Here is a 17,562-nt window from a genome sequence, read left to right as displayed (position 1 = left end):
TTCCCACTAGGTTGCAAATTCTATTAATTTTGAACGGTGAAGAAACGAAATAGAACAGCAAACAATGCACTCCTGCTAAACCCTACCATGCATTACAAAGTTGAACAAAAAGATTTTGAGCAACAAATTCTCTGCTAGTCAGTTGTAGTGGTAGGAAAAAAAAATATCCAGCCAACCCCCAGGCTAGAATAACATGACTATACAAGTACAATTGGAGAAAGCCCTTAAGAGTTATTACCACACTAGTGATTGGGTTTTCTTGCAGCCTTCTATCATGAATCTAATTTCCATATGTTATAGTTATTACCACTTAGTAAGCATCAACTGTGTGCCATGCAATGTACAGAATTCTATAAAAAGAATAATTCTGTTTGAAAGAATAACAAGAGATGGGTAATGGATGCCTCTAGTACCCTGGGGAAACTAGGACATAGATAGTTACCCAAATAAATGGTACATTCAGGACTCAAACCCAGGGAAGTCTTACTTTGTGCACTGTGCTAGACAATTCCACTCTTCCAAGAAAGGAAGTCTTGCTAGTTTTATAAATCATTCCACCTATGGGTTCAATGTCATGCACTTTACAAATATTCAGAGAAATTCCACCTCCTTCACTCCTACTTATCAAGCAATAGTGGAAACGTATAAAAACATCCAGCCACATTTGTCAAACATGATCTGTTTTTCATGAGTGCAGTACAGACTCAGTACATTTCCACTGATATCAGCTGAGGAAATAATCAATTCTGTTGCAAACTCACCTTGCTCTTAATGTCATTCATTTGCCCTTGAAGATGATTTAAGAGACTTTCTGGGGACCTAAGTGTTCATACAATAAAAGGCCAATATTGAGAGATGTGAGAATGTGCAAGGAAGCTTAGACTTTTGGGATGTAAGTAGAATCTCTTTATGCCTGTGTGAACTGGGTGACTTAATTAATGGGCATAATCTTAGGGACTTCAACTGGACCCAGGATACTGAGGGGTCTGAACTCTTGAGTTAGCAAGAAGAAGTGCTTCACTAAAGGCTGGGATCCCAGTCAAGCCTCTGTCCTTAATTTTTTGGGAATACAAAGTGTTTTCTCTCTTTCTTCCCAATGCATCAATGCCGCAGCAGATCCAAAATAACTAGGCCCCTCCTGAAGAAACCTAGCAGGGACACTATCTCCATTTGTGACCTAACTACTTGATATTTGGTCAATTACCTCCTCTCCACAGAATATAGCTTAGATTTTCCTCCTATGCATTTGCTAAAAGCAAACATAACCACATCGACATCTGTCATATCAGGGAGACTTTTTTTTACTCAAACAGAACAGCTCTTATTACCGAAAACAACGATAGTAACAAAAATGAAGCAGAAAAACCATGATGTGCTTCAGCAGTGCTGAGTACCAGCATGGGAGTGCCTGAAGTGACTACCAGTGTGCCGGCTTACATCACCCTTTTATTGCCGTTGGCTGCTGTGCTGTTAATTGACTCTATTATTCAACTATCAAAAAGTAGCCCAAAAGGGAAGTTATGAGACAGGTTCTGATTATACAAATGCACGATGCCCATCTTGTCTCCAACAGTTTATTCCTACTTCCAGTGTCTTCAGAATTTGAAAGCTATCATTAAAATGACCCTAAAGGGACTTCTTGTATAAGCTATAGAGAGCCAAGGGTACAAGGAAACCTAATGAACTAAATTCCATAAAGTGATAAGGGAGAGAAGAACAGTTATTTCATCTCTGGTGGAACTGTGGGAGGGAGAGGAATCTGTTAAAAAATGGATTAAGATAACAAACTATTAATGGCTGGCATAAGAAATTAGAATTCTAAGAAGCTTCAACTATAGAAAGATTCTTCATGCATCCATCAACTCTTTCCCACAGGCTTCCACTGAGTTCTTGATGAATCAGAGCAGGGCAAAAGAGCTGAGAGCAGTTCTTCCAAGGAACTTTCTACAAACTGCACTTCAGTAGTCCTCCAAAGGCTCAGGGTGGGGCAGGGGGCTGAGAGAAATTACCCAAGGTGCACAGTATTGGAGAGCGAAGAAAACTTCTCAGAGATTCCAAATGCTTGGGAGGATACAAAACAGAGATCCCAGATGGCTTACCAGTAATCAGATCTCAAGTCCTAAAGGAAAAATCCTTCAGGTGAATTGAATCTAACTAAAACTGCATCAAAGCTAACTGTAGATTGGACTGACTCAGCTCCCAATGTTATTTTTCAGAATAAAGAACATATAATTTTTTGGAGATGAATAATGTTTACTTAAATCTCTGTTGTGCTTTTATAAACAATATGTAGGACACAATAAAAAACTGTGAGACTTGGGGTGCCTGGTTGGCTCAGTAGGTTAAACGTCTGACTCTTGGTTTTGGCTCAGGTCATGATCTCAGGGTCTTGGGATCAAGTCCCTTGTCAGGCTCTTTGCTCTGTATGGATCTGCTTGAGATTCTTTCCTTCTCTCTCTGTCTTTCCCTTTGCTCATGTGCTCTCTCTCTCAAATAAAGTAAGTAAATCTTAAAAAACAAACAAAACTGCGAGGGCTTCGAAGAAGCAAGAATACGTCACATATGGTCAGGTAAGAAATAATCAATAGAGGAAGACTTGGCAACAACCAAATATTAATAGTACAAGACAGGGGATTTAAAATAGTGATAAAAATAGATGAAAAATCTAGAAGAAACAGTGAACAATGTGTATGAACAGATGAGGAATTTCAGCAGAAGCTATAAGAAAACCAACTGAAATGCTAAAAATAAAAATAAATGATAGAAATGGAAAAAAAATACTGGATGGGGGACGCCTGGGTGGCTCAGTGGGTTAAAGCCTCTGCCTTCGGCTCAGGTCATGATCTCAGAGTCCTGGGATCAAGCCCCACATCGGGCTCTCTGCTCAGCAGGGAGCCTGCTTCCTCCTCTCTCTCTGCCTGCCTCTCTGCCTACCTGTAATCTCTGTCTGTCAAATAAATAAATAAAATCTTTAAAAAAAAATACTGGATGGGTTTAACAGCAGACTGAACAAAATAGATGAAGGTATCGGTGAGCTTGAAGATAGCCCAGGAGAAATTCTCCAAACTGAAACCCAGAGAGAGAAAGAATGCAAAACACATAACAAAGCATCAGTAGTCCGTGAATCGTTATCACATATTGTTCACTGTATATGTAACTGTGGTCCCAGGAAAAGCAGAGAGAATAGGACAGAAGAAATATCTGAGTATCGATGAGCAGTATCAACCCACAGATCTCATCAGTAGGGTCAATCAAAAGGAAAACATTACTAGACACAGGTCAAATGTTTAAAAAGCAAAGATGAAGGAAACGTATTTTTAAGAAAAAAAAATTTTTTTTTTAAGATTTTATTTATTTATTTGACAGAGAGAGATCACAAGTAGACGGAGAGGCAGGCAGAGAGAGAGAGAGAGAGGGAAGCAGGCTCCCTGCTGAGCAGAGAGCCCGATGCGGGACTCGATCCCAGGACCCGAGACCATGACCTGAGCCGAAGGCAGCGGCTTAACCCACTGAGCCACCCAGGCGCCCAAGAAAAAAATTTTTAAAAAGCTAAAGGATGAAAAAGAAATATTACATATTAGGGGAAAAAATGAGAATTACAAGTGGCTTCTTACCAAAAAAAAAAAAAAGAAAGAAAAAGAAAAAATTGAGGTCAAAGACAATACCATCTTTATTTTTTATTTTTTTTTTTTTTTAAGATTTTATTTATTTATTTGACAGAGAGAAATCACAAGTAGGCAGAGAGAGAGGAGGAAGCAGGCTCCCTGCCGAGCAGAAAGCCCGATGTGGGGCTCGAACCCAGGACCTGGGATCATGACCTGAGCCGAAGGCAGCGGCTTAACCCACTGAGCCACCCAGGCGCCCCGACAATACCATCTTTAAAGTAAAAGAACAGTCAAGCTAGAGTACTATACTCTTCAAAATGAAGGCAAAATAAAGACATTTTCAGACATATAAAAGTAGAGACAATTCATTTTCAGCATACCTTCACTGTAAGAATGATAAAAGAAATTTTTTCAGGCTGAAAGAAAATGATACCAGATGGAAAGCCTGCATCTTCAGGAAGAATTGAGGGACACCAGAAAGGATAAATATGTAGGTAAATGTAAAGTCCTTTGACCAGTTATCTATGTATCTACAATAATACATTAATTTTTTTCATTCAACACAATAACACATTTATGTAAATAATATTTGACTGTTTAAAAGCAGAAAGAATAGCAATACTTAGTGGGTTTTATAAAACCTGTAGAAGTAAAACATGACTGCAAGCATACAAAGGATAGGAGTGGGAAATGGAGCGTACTGTTGTAAGGTACTCCTTCATGAAGCAGTATGGTAGTATTTGAAGGTTAAAACAGCAGTAAGTTAAAAATGAATATTGTGACCTCCAGAGCTGTCACTGAAAAAATACATGAGCATATAAAACTAAAAATTTTTAATGAGAGATAAAATTTTAAAACCGTACCTATTTATCCAAAGAAGAGGAGGAGAAACACACACACACACACACACACACACACACACACACACGCAAAGGTGGGTCAAATAGAAGACAAGTACCAAGATGGTAGCACCATCTGTATCAATAATTACATAAAATGAGAGCAGATTCTATTCTTCGGTTAAAACTAAGAGATTAGGAGACAATTTTAAAATGATGTTTAGCAGAAGCACCACAATATGATGACACAGACAAGTTGAAAATACAAAGCTGGAAAAAGCTATGCTATGCAAACACTCAGCGTAAGAAAGCTGCAGGGACTCCAATGACATCAGATAAAGTAGAGTTTAAGGAAAAGAGTATTACTAAATACAAATGAAACAAGAGGGGATTGGGAGGGAGACAAACCATAAGAAACTCTTAATCTCACAAAACAAACTGAGGGTTGCCAGGGGGAGTGGGGTATGGAGAGGGTGGTGGGGTAATGGACATTGGGGGGCGTGTGTGCTATGGTGAGGGCTGTGAAGTGTGTAAACCTGGCAATTCACAAGCCTGTACCCCTGGGGCTAATAATACATTATATGTTAATCTTTTTAAATGAAAAAAAAAAAAAAAAAAAAACCCAAATTAAAAAAAAAAAAGAGGGCAAATTATCTAAATAAAAGGGTCAACTCATCAAAAAGACATAAACATCCTAAATTTGTATGCGTCCAATTTCAAGCTTTAAAATATACAAAGCAAAATCTGACAAAACTAAAGAAAGAAATAGAAACAATTTCTGTTTCATGAATTAATGGAACACATAGACAAAAATAAAGTCCAGTAAGCATAGAGAAAATCTGAACAATTCTATCAACCACTTTACCAAATAAACATTTATAAAACATTACACCATACAACTGCAGAACATGCCTGCTTTTCAAGTGCACATGGCACATTCACTTAGATAGTCATATTCTATGTCATAAATCAAATCTCAGTATAGTTAGTATTATTGAAATTCTTTGACCACAGTAGTATTGTTAGAAATTATTAATGATAAGATGTCTAGAAAATACTGGGATGTTTGGACATTAAATAACAACCTTATAAATAACCCATGGGTCAAAGAGAAAATCTCAAGGGAAATTAAAACATATTTTGAGGTGAAATAAAAGCACAGCAAATCAAGGTTGTGGGATGCGGAAGCTTCGAGTGAAAGATGTAATTTTGAATGCATGTATTTGTAAACAGAGTTCTGGGACTAGTTGTTTAATTTTCCATCTTAAGCAGCTACTAGAAGAAACACAAATTAAACCCAAACACAACCAGGAAAAAGGATCAACTAATCCAATTCCATCATCTTTCAGGTGAAGGAACTGAGGCCCAGAGTTACTAAGTAAGTCACCTGAGGTCACATGACTTATCAGGAATGCAACCTAAACTTTAAAAAACCGGTTTGGTCCAGAGGATCTGCCACTCCTCATACTTCAGCTTTCTGTTTTTTTCATGTTGACTTCCCATGAGGTTTAAAATTCTTCCATGAAAGGGCCTTGTTTCTTCTTGTAATGGGCAGCAGGACTCATCCAGCCATCTTTGGGACGTGAAGAAACTGGGCTTTCTTGCAGCCGTCCAGCTCAGAGGTTCTTTCTGCCGGACATCTGTCACTCTAAGTTCTGAAATGGGAAGTCTTGCTACAGGCCTTAAACTAGGTCCGTACAGGGAAAGCTTCATATCTTTTATTTCTCCTGATTTCATTCATGTTAAGGCTCCTAGTGACCTAGAATGGACAGCATAAACCTTTCCTTCCCTTTCAGGCTCAAAAAGCATCCTAAGCTGTAATTAGAAAACCCATGGGCCCAGCACTCATTCGCTTTTCTCCTAAGGGAAGCTCTTGATTTTCCTTTAAATTATCCCCCAGATCCACCTAGAGACCACAATATCTATGCAGCAGTGTGTGTGTGTGTGTGTTTAAAGATTTAATCCATATATTTGTCAGAGAGAAAGAGAGAGAGAGTGCACAAGCAGGTGGAGAGGCAGGCAGAGGGAGAAGCAGGCTCCCCACTGAGCAAGGAGTCCCATGCAGGATTTGATCCCAGGGATCATGACCTGAGCTGAAGTAAGAAGCTTAACTGACTGAGGTACCCAAGCACCCCTATGCAGCATTGGTTTTAACCCATCTCTAGCAACTTACTCAGTCTGACTTACATGAGCATTAGTTTGCTTCCACACTCATCCCAACCACTGCCACTGGATCAGGAATGGGCATATAACCCATAAATGAGCCATTAAGACACAGTCTGGGTTCTTTTTGTTAGAACTTACTGTTTTATGGAAAGATAGAGGCATGGTTCCTCTTCTTTGCTAAACTTAGAAATGTGAAAATATAAGCTTTCAGCTTCCGTGGGCTCTATGTGGAAGGATTTTACTGGCGAGTGACACTGACAAGAAAGATGAGCCAAGAGAAAAAAAAAGAGAAAGACACTGGCGCTTGATAACATTGCTAATACTCTGAATAAGCATATAAATTTCCTTTTATTTTTAAAATGGTTTTTTATACTGGATTCTAAAAAATCACATTCACGTAAAAGTGTCCCAGCTGATAAGGAGCCCAGAAAGGATGATGTCTTAGAGACATGTAAATTTCTAAACAACACCACTGCGCCAGCTGTATTCCAAGACTTGTATGTGCCCTGCCCAGAGCCCAGTGGAGTGGGCTTACCTTACGCACCGGATGTGAAGGCAGCCAATGAGCTGGGTTAACTGGATTTTTGCTCTTCAAAATTTGAATTAGAAAAATCAAAAAGAAACAAGATGGTGGTATTACTGATTACATGTTTACCTTCAAAATTTGTAACATTTGACCCTCCCCCAACAATGTGATGGTTTTAGAAGGTGGGACCTTTTGGAGGTAATGAGGGTTAGGTGAGGTCATGAGGACAGTGGCCCTGCAAATGGAGTTAGTGCCCTTGTAAGAATCACAAGAGAGCTTTCTTCATCTCTCTCTTTCCACCATGTGAGGCTATACTAAGAAGTCATCCATCAGCTGTCTACAAACCAGAGGAGGGTTCTCACCAGAACTGGACCCTGTGGCCCTCTGATCTTGGACTTCTAGCCTCCTCAACTGGGAGAAATAATTCTCTGGTTTTTTTTTTTTAAACTACTCAATCTATGGTATTTTATTTTAAATTTTAATTGTTTATTTGAGAAAGACAGAGAGAGTGACAGAAAGCACAAGGAAGGAGGAGAAGGAGAAGCAGGCTCCCCACTGAGCAGGGAGCCTGATGCAGAGCTCTATGGCAGGACCCCCGGATCATAACCTGAGCTGAAGGCAGATGCTTAACTCACTGAGCCACCCAGGTGCCCCCCTATGGTTCTTTCTTATAGCAGCCCGAACTAACATTGTTGGCACTGGGAACTAAAGCTTAAAGTATAAAATAGTTTTTTGGGGGTTTTGTTTTTAAAGGTGAGGGGTATGCATTAGATTGAGTCCTGTGAGGTAGAATTTGGGTACGCGTCATCATAACTCTAAGTTAAGAAGCAGCAGAGTCCTTAGAAAGCAGAATTCTTGAAATAGACAAAACATATTCAGAGAAGAGGAAGCAATAGGGCAGGTCAAGAGGGAGAGATGAGCTGAACATGAGCAAAAACAATAGAAAAGCATGTGGTCCTGGGGGAAGAGAGAAAGAGAGAGAAAAGCTCTGAGGTAACTAAGTGTCTTTCAAATTCCATTTCTTGCCAGACTAGCTTGTCTCCAGCGGTTTTGTTTGGATTCTGATAGCAGCTTTCTGTAGGCCTATATTTACATCTCAGTTCCTGTGCCTACGAGGTTAGGTGCCTACTTTGAGCTCGTTATTTAATTAACAAAGAGGCCATTTCCTTGCCTATAAAATGGGATAATGACAGTACCAGCTTCACCGGGATGGTAAAGATAAACAAATCCATGCAAGGGTCTTAGCATAATAATAGGCACACAGTTAGTACTCAATAAATGGTAAATGTTTTCATTCATACTATTTTTTTTATTATGTTTAATTAGCCAACATACAGTACATCATTAGTTTTTGATGTTGCCTTCAGTGATTCGTTAGTTGGGTATAACCCCAGTGCTCATCACGTCACGTGCCCTTCTTAATGCCCAACACCCTGTTACTCCATCCCCCACCCTCTCTCCCTTCTGTAACCCTCAGTTTGTTTCCCTGGAGTCCAGAGACTCTCATGGCTTGTCTCCCTCTTGATTTCTTCCCGTTCAGTTTTCCCTCCCTTCCCCTGTGGTCCTCTGTGCTATTCTTCATGTTCCACACATGAGTGACACCAGATGATATGATTTTGATAAGTTATTGTCTTTCTCTGCTTATTTCACTTAGCATATTACCCTCCAGCTCCATCTATGTTGATACTATTATTTTTTAATTATTCATTCAACTATGGGGTGCCTGTGTCTCTCAGTTGGTTGAGCATCAGACTCTTGGTTTTGGCTTTGGTTGTGATCGCAGAGTTGTGTGATTGAGACCAGCATCAGGCTTCTGCTTGGGATTTTTTCCTCTTCCTCTCCCTCCCCCTCAGCACCCCTCCTTCCTCTGCATGCACTCCTTCGTACATACATGCCCACAAGCACACCCTCTCTCTCTCAAATAAATAAATAAAATCTTTTAAAAATTCATCCACTCAAATATATGTTGAGATTCTAATATTGGCAGTATTCTAGACCCTGCGGATGCAGTGGTGAGTGAAAACAAAACCCTATTCCACAGAAGAGAAAACAAAGCAAAGCATCTAACCCAGGAAGGTTGCATGTTATCTTTCCTGTCTTATTTACTATCCCCCAAAATAGTCTTATGACAGTTCATTACTCACCTTATTTGGATTGTTTTAGTTAAGACTTTGTTCTTTTTGTTCAAAAATATATAACCTAAACTAGCAGCCTAGGAGATTAGAAAAGACAGGAACCTAGGGACAAATCTAGGGAGACACCTCTGGGTCTAAAATGTTTCCTTTTGAAAATTTTCTCAAATTCTCCATACCCTAATTTGCTCCCATGGGAAATAAGCAAAGTACATGAAAAATAAAATAGGTCACAGGGATGTTTTGACCTCATTAGAAGATAAATACTAGGATAGAATCAAAAAATTAGAGTTATTTGTCCTTAACACCATCTGTGTTCAATCATACATGATTGAAAACTCCAAAACATACACATTAAAGAAAATTTGTATAGTATAATAATGGGAGCTCAGAGTCCAAAAATACTATTTTTCGTGATAACCTTGATTAAGACATCAGATACACAAGGGTTGGCATAAGAGGAGAAAACAGCCCAAGTGAGGCGTGTAGACAGAGAAACCCGATCCTTCTTGTACTCAGAATTTGTTATCTTCCTGTCCTTAGTTTTGATGAGCTGACCAAAATCCAAAGCTGTGTTCCTGGCAGATCAGTCACTGAAAAATTGTGACTCAGAGATTTCAAGATCCAAAAATTGTGCTCATTGTGACCTTTAGTCTTATATTCCATTTCATTAACTTGTTTCTGAAAAGAATGAGTGAGAAATCAACAGCAAAGTCTAGACTCCGTTCTAGGATCCGTCATGATTGTGGGAAATAATGTGCGTGACTGCTCTTGGTTCAAAACGATGCATCCTCAAAGCTCAAGAATGGGTATGACGGCTCAGTAGCTAAAGGAGAGGTGTAGAGACTTAGAGGTACCCCTTTCTCAGCAGCTTACAGAGTGCCATTTCCCAGTGGAGATGAGCTCAGATCTGGGATCAGAAGAATTCAGTTTGATTTCTTGATGCTGTCATTTGCTATTTTGGGTTGTGGACAAGTCACATTACCTGCTAAGTCTCAATTCCTCTTTTGCAGGTTGAGGGATAGGTGTGGGGTTCAGCATCAAGATGAGAATGTAAACATGTCTGGGAAACAGTAATTCTGCAGTGGGTATATGTTGAATGAAATAAGTTATAAATGGATTGCAAAACAGTATAAAAAAGAAGATATTGGAAACAGCTGAGTAATTTCCATAAAAGACTTTAAAAATAGTGCTAAAATAAGCTACATTACAGTCATGGTATTAATTTCCTGTTAGGCTTTATAAACATTCCCTCACCACTGTGCCTCCATTTCCCATATGACCAATAGATAAAAATGACAGACCCTGGTCTCATTATATATGTGTACATCTACAGACACACACATACACATTATAACCATATGAGAGCTAAATATAATTTGAAATTCTTATATTCAATCGTTCATTCAACCATTCGACAAATATGTATTTATTTAACTTCTACTACCTGCCCAGCCCTGTACTAGCCACAAGGAGCCTCAAAAGACCAAGCAAACAAAACCCCATGTTTTATCCCTTTTGATGTTGACACAGTTGTGTATTTGAACCACCATATGTATTTGAAGACCATGTGATGACTGATGACAAGGGAAGGACATGGGTTGTGTGTAATTGCACCAGGAGCCCTTGCCCTACTACATATATTACTAGCAGAGTCACGAACCCAAACCTTTCAGTGCTCTGGTGTTTCTAGGTAAGAGTTAAAACCATCTTCAAAAACTAGCAGTCTCCTTGAGCTCAGCCGTCTGCCGCGAATGAGAGTCAGAAGTGACATGTGTCACCGCAGACGACACTGGCCGTCAGAAACAATTGCATCTTTAAGAAAGGATGAAGAAAATTCCCCCTCCTGCTCCCAAGCGAGTGTGCCAGGTGTGTTTGTTATGCAAGAGGGGACTTTTCAAATCAGCAGCTAGAGCTGAGCTCAGAGCAGCCTGGAAAGCAGCAGTCCCATCCATCAGGTGGCTGGCAATCTTCTCTTCTGGAAGAATGTATATTCTTCCCCAGTGACAGACTACACTTTATTTGTACTCAGTAGTGCACAGATCTTTCTAAAAAGAAAGGGTGTATATGTAGAATTTTGTTGTTTTGCGGCCTACAATTTATCAACCTCCATCATTAGTAAAAGTAGTCCAACCGTCTTTAGGAAATCATTCTCCTCTATGCTGTGCGACATGATATGTGGGAGAGCAGGGCACAGACCTAATTCCTGAAGCACCTCTTCTCAGCCAGACGGGTTGTTTGAGAAACGGGGAGATATTACAGGCTAAGCCAATATGTTAAATCAAAACTAACCCTAGCACTTTACTTTGAAAAGACAAGAAATAAGGCATTCCAGGTCTCAGTTTGAAATTGACTCTAAGGTTGAACCCAGTTGTAGCCTTTTTGTCACCCCATGAGAAGAATGCATCTTAAGAAGGAACCTAGAGGGAACAAAGAGTGGCCAAGAGAAGTAGAGAGATAACCTGGATTCCAGTGAAATAATTTTCAGATTAGAATTTATCATACCTAAAGCAGAACCAATCTTTTTTAATGAATTTGAACTGAATTTTTTGTTACTTGCATTTAAGAAAATTATGATGGGTACAGATGCTACATGTGTATTCACTACTGGGGCAAGTACTTAGGGTTATAGGATGGTTTGAATTGTTTTATCCATCCTCTTTCTTCACCAATCATCAATAGTAAGAGAGCTGAATTTGTACCCAGAGTTGTAATATTCCACAGTCCAGATACATAACTATTCTGTTAGACCTGACTTCCCATCAATTATGTCATGAGTCATCCCACCCCAGGACATTTGAATTTTAGAAGATGACACTTGATTAAGAATTATATATCCCAAAGGAATGCATTTTTTAACAGTATTTTTCATATGATTGAAATGTCTTTCCTTCCTCTCTTCTTATTGTTTATTGTTAAATCAAAATCTATCTGTAAAAATCATAAGAAGAGAAACATTATAAAACAGTTTTCCAAATTCTGCTATAGTCAGAACTTCTACCTTCTTACTTCTCGCCAAATATTTACAAAAAGTCTGGATTTCTGCCATAAGGTTTAGGAATCCTTTTAATTAAATGACCGTTAGCTTCTAGTTTAATGTGGATAAATCCTATGAAGATGGGTAGTGCTGAAATATGAGAACCTTGTAGAATCCCCTGACAATACTCAGACATGGTTGGAGCCCTCTAATCCTTGCACCACAGTCAAGAAATCAATCAGAGTGTTCTGATCACCCACAATAGGTATAAAATTCCAAATTGTTTAAACACATAGGCTTTGAAGTTAGACAGTCCTCAGCTCAAATACCAGCTCAGAAAACTAGAAGTAATGGAAGTTTGGACAAGTTAGTTCACCTCCAAAACCTGAATGTCCGCATCAGTAAAATGGGCATAATCATAGTATCTATCTCATCGGTTGTTGGGGAGATTAAATGAGATAATAGAAGTGAAGAGCTCAGGAACATAAGGAGTCCCGATTCACCAGAGTCACACATTTCACTGTATTTGATTCTTTAGAAGAATTTGGAAGGCTCTAAGTACTGACTTCCCTGTCCCATTTAGTATGAATCTGAGATAGAACTTTTTCTTCAATCTCAGAGATCTTTCACTGCAGGGAAAACCCCATTAACAGGGCTCATCTACAGTCAGAGAAAATCCAAGACTCATCCAATGTTTGGAGTATAAGAAATATCAATACATGATTCTAAACAATAGTGGTGTGGATATGAATATATATATATATATATATATATATATATATATACATACATACATATATGTGTATACACACACACACACACACACACATTAATGATTCACAATGTACTTTAAGCAGTGAGATCCACTAATGGGGCATTAGATCAAGCTTTAATTTTGTCACTGTGCCTCCATAACCACATGATAACCTTATTTGCACATAATCTTAAATGACTAAACTTTAGACTTTTCATGAACATGAAACCTATATAAAACTCCCTCCCACTCCCAAAGTTCACTTCTTTTACCCAATCCATCCTAGGTCCATATCACCAGAAACGGTATCTATGTGTAAAGGATAAATATTGCAACATCACTTATCAATCATTTATCAGCCAACTATATAAAGCCATGCTTCTATTTTTCTTTCCTTTTAAAAAAGTTATGCAATATTTAAGGTATAGCACAAGTTACAAAACATAATAGGAGGAAAACTGTTCTCATTTCTCCAAGTAAGAAACAAAACATTGCTAATATAGTTGAACGCTTCTTTCATTACATTTTCTTAAAACAGAGGTCTACTTGAATTGTAGAAAATCAAAAGGATTGCGATGGGGGGCATTTCATTCAGTCCCTCATAATTACATGATCCATTGAGAATATATCTTAATATGAAGGTAACAAATGTTTTGTCTGCCACTCTGAGGCCAGAGGGCTTCCTGGCTCTGCAAATTACAGCCTTCTTCTCCAGACCTCCCTCTCTTTTCCGGGGCTTAATAAACACCCTGAGCCTCCTTCCACCCACACTACAGAACTACAGCCTGAAACGCTGTAGAGTAAAATATTGATCCAAAGGTAATCTCTCAAGCCAAGGCAGATCCTAGTGGGACCTGGCTGAAAATGGCAAATCATCAAAGAATAGGATTGAACTAGAATTTAGGTGCCATCCTGATCTGAGCTTTCTCTGTAAATCCCCTAAGCCTGCTTCTGACTTTTCAAAAAGCCCAATGTATAAGCTATTACTACAAAAACAACTTTGGCCTGGGAGATTAACCCAAAAAAGCATATTTTAGGGCTGGATTAGCCATGATCCTCATCTCTCGCTTTCAGGAATGAATATAAGTCATTGGGTATTGAAGTTTCCTGACAACTCCTTAAGTCACACTCATGTTTTATCTGAACCAGAGGATGAGAAAGGAGTATAAACCTAGGATCCAGGGTGAGTGTTTAAAGGAGTATAAATGCAGTGATGTTTGGGATTTCACTGGGCTCTGTGGTCTTTAGGTGCTGATGGCTGGACAACCATATTTACTGAGAACCCACGAAGCACACTTACTGACGTATCAAAAGAGATGAAAAACTTTGTTACTCTTTTTTATTTGAACCACAGAATTTCCAGCCTATCCAGGTGACATTTGAAAGTGTGCAACACTAGTGGAATCACTTTATAAACTCAACGTCTCCACGCCAGCGCAAGGGATTTTCACTGTTGTCAGAACAGTTTTTACTGATTCCCGTGTGACAGACTTTTTTTGATCATTCAGTGCAAATGCCCTGTAAACAACAAAGAATAAGATGGTGGTCAGATTTGTGAGCCCTGGGGAAGCTGGTGCCATATAAATCTACCTTCTGGTATATAAATTTCCATAAAGACAACCTCAAATACAAATATTGATTGTGCCTATGCCTCGCTGAAAGTCCCTAAGGGCAATGTACTTGGTTAGGAGGGATTGTAAACATCCTGTGAAGATTTGCCTACTAATTAGTGTCTTTTCAGTATACAACTGGTTCCTGTTAAGGTGCTTAAGATGATCATACCTCATTAGCATGAGGTACGAGGTATTAGCATTAACGGGGTGGTAACCCTCTCAGTTTGACATTTGCTTTTTAACATGTGTTATGTCCTTGTCTGAGTCCTAGGCACCACAGGGGCAGCAGCTATAAACAAACAAACAAACAAAAAAAGACATGTTCCTCCAAGTCAAGTAAGTTAAACTTTCATAGTTACATCCCAAATCAAGAATGCAAATGAGTACAATTCAGAAAGAGATATCCTGAGCACTATTAGAAATTCAAAAAATGAAGAGATAGGGGCACCTGGGTGGCTCCATGGGTTAAAGCCTCTGCTTTCATGGGGTGCCTGGGTGTCTCAGTGGGTTAAGCCTCTGCCTTCAGCTTGGGTCCTGATCTCAGGGTCATGGGATCGAGCCCTGCATCCAGCTCTCTGCTCAGCAGGGAGCCTGCTCCCCCCTCTCTCTCTGCTTGCCTCTCTGCCTACTCGTGATCTCTCTCTTTGTGTCAAATAAATAAATAAAATCTTTTTTTTAAAAAAATGAAGAGATAGATCCCATGGTTGAGGGCTTCAGAAAAACCAAAACCAACCAAAAAAAAAAAAAAAAACCCAACTTAAGTTTGTCTATATGACATAGACCTTGCAGGATGGGTAGGATATTGACAGGTGAGGATAAAAGGGAAAGACTTTATAATTAGAATGAAAAACATAAGCAAGATACAGAGATTTAAACTGTGGGATACTTGTAGGAAAAAAGCAAGTATTCCATTTTAATTATGTCACAAGATATCCGCTGAGGAAAAATGGAAAGTGACAACAACATCACGAAAACAACAGTAATAGAATAATATTGACAGTGACCAGAATAGCTAACAGTTATTGGGTTGGCCATCATCTTCAGTCTTTCTTTTTAATAATTACAAACTATGTGAGGAAATAAGCATGTTTATACACCATTTAGATGCAATCCTTTCTTGGTGTCAGTTTGTTAATAGGAATCAGTAAACTAAACACAAAATAGTAGACTAAAAACAAAATACATACATTTAGGCCCATACATACATACATAAAATACATACATAAAACATACATACATAAAACATACATACATAAACATACATACATAAAAATACATCCAGAAAAACAAAAATACATACATTTAGACCCACCAGTTCCACATACAGAACTTTATTCTAAGGTAATGGTCATATAAGTGCAAAAAGATACATGTAGCAAGAATGCTTACTGTAGGGGCGCCTGGGTGGCTCAGTGGGTTAAAGCCTCTGCCTTCGGCTCAGGTCATGATCTCAGAGTCCTGGGATCGAGCCCCACGTTGGGCTCTCTGCTCAGCAGGGAGCCTGCTTCCTCTCTCTCTCTGCCTGCCTCTCTGCCTACTTGTAATCTCTGTCTGTCAAATAAATAAATAAAATCTTTAAAAAAAAAAAAAGAATGCTTACTGTAGCATTATAAAATCACAAACTTGGAATCCTAATTGCATACCTGCAGGCAATTAAGTAAATAACTATGGGGGTACTATCTATACACTAAGAATTATAAAGAATAGGCACTGAACTTCAAAGAACTTTCAAAATATATAGTCGAATGAAACAGAAGATCTGTTGATCAGTTTGTATGGTATAATCCTAACTTGTAAAACAATTGTATTTTCTATTTGTATATTAAACAGAAAACAAAAGTCTGGAGGAATATAAACAAAATCTCGAAAACAATTATATATGGATATTTTGTATAAGTGGGTAATTTGTTCATCTTTATTTTCTTCTCACCATAATCATGCAGTATTTTTATAACATAAAATAATAAAGTACAAACACCATAATAATACAAAAAAAAAAAAAAAACAACCCAAACTTCCACTTTTAAACAGATAGATCCCACTCTACAATGTTTCCCTGGAATCCCTGGTAAGTTATCTAAATGATCTCAGGGCTTCAGTGGAAGTTCGAATCTCTATCAGGGGTCAAAGGAGACCATCTTAAGAGGGAACCTCAATGTATAGATTGGGCCAATTATATCCTTTTACATCCTTAAAATTCTGTGGGTTCTATAGCAGGTGATAGAAAATTAGATAAGGGAAGAAATGGTCAACAAATAATTTTGCTGGAATCTGAGAACTGGGAAGGATTTTAAAGGATGATAGAAGAACCAAAGGCTTTCAGACTGGGGTAAAAACTGGAATCCACAGCAGATAAAATATGGAAGTACCTGAAGATGTTCTTTGTTTCAAATGGATTATTTTTATTTCATTCTTACCACAACGAGATGAACTAAACACTGTTATACCAATCTTATAGGTAAGAAAACTGAAGCCCAGATTCTCTAACTTTCCAAAGATTACCCAATAGTAAGCAGTGGAACGTGCATACAAGACAAGCAGGTACAAATTACAGAGATGAAGATATCAGTGCCGCATAGGGAAGAACAAGTATGAAATACTTGTATGTAGTGAGTTCCATGCATTTGGAAGCAAGCAAGGATAGCTTAGATACCTATTAAACAGTGATTCAGAAGAGAGACTACCACTGCTTTTGGTTATACTATTTGAACATTCAGTACCTTACAACCCCGAGAAGTCTGTCATTTAGCCTTCTTGCCAAGAATGAAATTAGGTCTCCTCTTAACATTCAGATGAAAAGGGTTCAGAAACTCCCTTAGGGGCCTGAGATTCTAAGAATTGACAAAAGAACATTTTCTACATGTTTCTCCTTTATTCCTGCTACTATAATGTTCTTTCTTTCTTTTTTTTTTCTTTTTACTCTCCCCATTGTCCCTTGTCCAGATCACCT

This window comes from Enhydra lutris, unplaced genomic scaffold, assembly GCF_002288905.1.
Source record: "Enhydra lutris kenyoni isolate GAN:26980312 unplaced genomic scaffold, ASM228890v2 scaffoldscaffold10, whole genome shotgun sequence".
Classification (NCBI taxonomy): domain Eukaryota; kingdom Metazoa; phylum Chordata; class Mammalia; order Carnivora; family Mustelidae; genus Enhydra; species Enhydra lutris.
Note: the sequence above shows the minus strand (reverse complement) of the source record.